This window comes from Alligator sinensis, unplaced genomic scaffold, assembly GCF_000455745.1.
Source record: "Alligator sinensis unplaced genomic scaffold, ASM45574v1 scaffold610_1, whole genome shotgun sequence".
Lineage (NCBI taxonomy): Eukaryota > Metazoa > Chordata > Crocodylia > Alligatoridae > Alligator > Alligator sinensis.
This window is the reverse complement of record NW_005842348.1, coordinates 607,293-610,500: the sequence shown is the minus strand read 5'-3', so window position 1 is coordinate 610,500 and position 3,208 is coordinate 607,293.

Below are 3,208 nucleotides of genomic sequence, written 5' to 3'. Positions count from 1 at the left end.
ACGGGGAAAGCCTGCCCAGCAGCCGCTTTCCTGGGCTTACCTGCAGGGCAGGGCCCTTTCCAGTCCCATGGAGCAAAGTAGAAGTGGGCCCAGACACTGTTTCCCCTCACCGGCGCCACCAGGTTCTGGCCCAGCCCCCCCACCCCTCTCAAGCTGCAAACGTGGCCTGAGCCGGGGCGGGGCGAGGGCAGGGTCGGTTGCCTCGCAACCAGAACCCAAGGAAACAGCCTGAGGTGCTATAGCCGGCAGCTGGTGGTGCTGGAGGCTTTTAGAGAGGCAGCCGCCCCTACATGAGAGGCAGCCGCCATTACGTGGGTTTTGAAGGGACTCCACGGGCCAGAGGGAAGTGCTTGGCAGGCCGCATCCGGCCCGCACGCCATATTTTGCCCACCCCTGTACTAGCTGCTTTGCACAGGCCTATTAGTTACGTCTCTGCCTGCCCTAAAAAAATATGTCTTGGCTTCTTGAAATTATAGCTTTAAGAAAATGGAAGAGGGGCAGCTCCTTGTGGTGCTCCCTGTGGTGCTCCCAGAGGGCCAGCTCCCCTGGTGACAGTACAGCTTTTTGTTCCTCCTCTAAAAAGGGAGGCCAATGCTTTTGCTCCTCCAATCACGAGGTGCCTTGAAATGGCTATAATGAAGGTGTGGAGGGAGTTCCAGCCAACCATTGAGCTGGACAGTTGAGGCCATAGCCATATTTGACATTCATAGTACAAATTCCTCCCTAACTACTAGATAACTTCCAAGTTAGCTGTGTGCTATGTAGGGGACAGCCCCTAACCCAGTGAACAGGATAGACTTGCTATCAATGCCAGGATGCACACAACTCTACCAGGTTACTAGGATGGATATAGGATTTCAAAATGAGGAAGGAAACTCTTCTGTACTGATACGGTGATTGTGCCCTGAAATGGCAACACTGGGCCCTCAGGACAGGACTACAACACTGTGCCTTTTCATATTAGCTGTCTTAGAGATGACTCAGTGATTTAGACCCAGACCTGGAGCTTACAAGACCTGGGTTCAATTCCTTGTTCTGCAGATGCCCTCTCTGACACTGAGCAAGGTACCTCTCCCCCTCTTCCATAATTTCCTAGCTGGAAAATAGAAGGAAAACACATTGTGAGAAACTTTGTTCCCTGGCTGTAGAATCACAGGGGCTGTGTAAATATCTTGGGTCACTTGGAAGCTGGGTCTTCTGCATACATATCAGTTATTTGGGCCCCAGTTGGGGGTGACAAATTCTATGAAGGGTGCTGCTGTAATGCAGTGCATTAGCTGGAACACAGTGTCCTGGATTAGCCAGGATTTTAAATATGTGAGGCAGCTAAATGGTGACCTATGGGCCCTTTCTGAATCCTGGCCTGTGTTGCCTCTCCAACAAACCTGGGAACATCTTAATGGACAGGGGCAATCCAAACTAGCTCACCATGTCAGGTTTGTTACAGTGTACAGTGGATGAGTGTGAGACACACAGAGGGATTGTATGTTGCTAACTTCTTGTGAGCAGGCAGATGGGTACTTTAAGCACACTGAACAATGCTGTCATCGGGTGTTTCTAGCCCTGCTGTGATTCTGGCTGGTGCACACTTCTGCCCTGGAGAACACAACTTCATCTTGACCATCCAAACTTGGAGAGACAAACAGATGTAGGATGGTGGTGCAGTAGTGTGTGCTTGGGAGACTGCAGATCCACAGATGCCTCATTTTGCTTCCAAAGTCGGCTCAGCAGCTAATGAGGGCACAATCCACCTGCTGCATTTTGCACAAAGTATGTGAAGGCAAAGTGAAGTTCCCAATTAATAGTGGAGTGCTGAGGCAGCTGGACTGGCATTAGCCTAAGCACAGCCGGACAGACAAGTGGTTGCAGCTGTTGGCTCCGCCTGTAGTTGGCATGTTTAGTTTGTGCAGCATGTTATGGGCATGCTTTCAGGGTGTGAAATAAAAAAAGTAGCCACCACTTACTTAACTATGTATTTAAAAGCAACCTTTAGAAATTATCCAGCTGTCTTTATTTGTATGGCAAGGAAGCTTATGGAGGAGTGAAGGATTGTGGGATTGAGCTTTTCAGGTGGTGGAACTGTATTCTGAATGAATTTATGCTCTTGTGAGGGGGCTTATGGAGGAGTAAATTGATTGTGTTGACATTAAAGAAGGGAGATTTACAAAGAAGAACAGTCTGGCAAGTTTGCCTGCCAGCTGCACTATCAAAAATATATGTACAAGTGCAATAGAGAGATACTCCATATCCTGAGAAGAGAATATCTTGTTTGGAAACACTTGAGTGGAGGAGTATGGGCCCTGGGGGAAAACTGAGGGAGCTGGAAAGTAGCGAGTAGTCCAATAACTACTGTTGTTTTGATTGGTTTCTTGGTGTTGGGTAACTAGTACAGAGTTGTAGGAACTAGTTGGATTAAACCAGCTGTCAGCTTTAATTGTGCCCTTAGGGAAAAAAAAACATGGTAAATATCTCCCAATGGAATTGCCTTTTGCATCTCCTTGTCCCTTATATATCTTTGCATCCCTTCCTTGTTCTTCATGAACTGGTCTTCTTTTTCATGCCTTTTCCAAGATCCCTGCTGTGCCTTTCAACAGTGACTTCTCTCTGAACCTATATGCTCATTCTGTGTCCATGTTCCCATTCATCTCCTTAAATAAGTCTTCTCTGCTTGCCCTGTCTTTGGAACTCCTTGTACGATGGGCCTTTCACCCTTGTGGCCTCAGTCAGTCTGCTTTTCTAAACCTGCTCTGACATTTCTAAATTAGGAGTGGATCCTATGACAGATACCCAAGAAGTGCTAGTGCTAATATCCTAGCAATACCTGGTCCACCCTTGAATGCTAAGGAATGTAGTAAAAGTAGCAATTTCAGCTTGGCTTAGTATTTCAATGCTTACTTGGGAGTTGCTTTCAGAAACTTGAATATAGAGTGCTTTGAAAGGCATTTGGACATCATTTGCCAAGACTAGAGCAGGGAAAGGGGCTGAAATGCATATCTCCCTTGTACTGTTGCTTTTGTTCCACTAGTTCTGGCATGGGTTTTGCTTCCACGTGATTCCTACGGTGCTTTGAGGTTGTATTTAATGCTTTACAGCTAACACAGCCCAAAGCAACTTCTGTATTTCAAGTCTAAAAGATGCCAGAGTGTAGCGCTTTTATTGAATGTGCTCCAGATATGGACTCAGCTGAAAAAGCTCCATGGTCTTATCT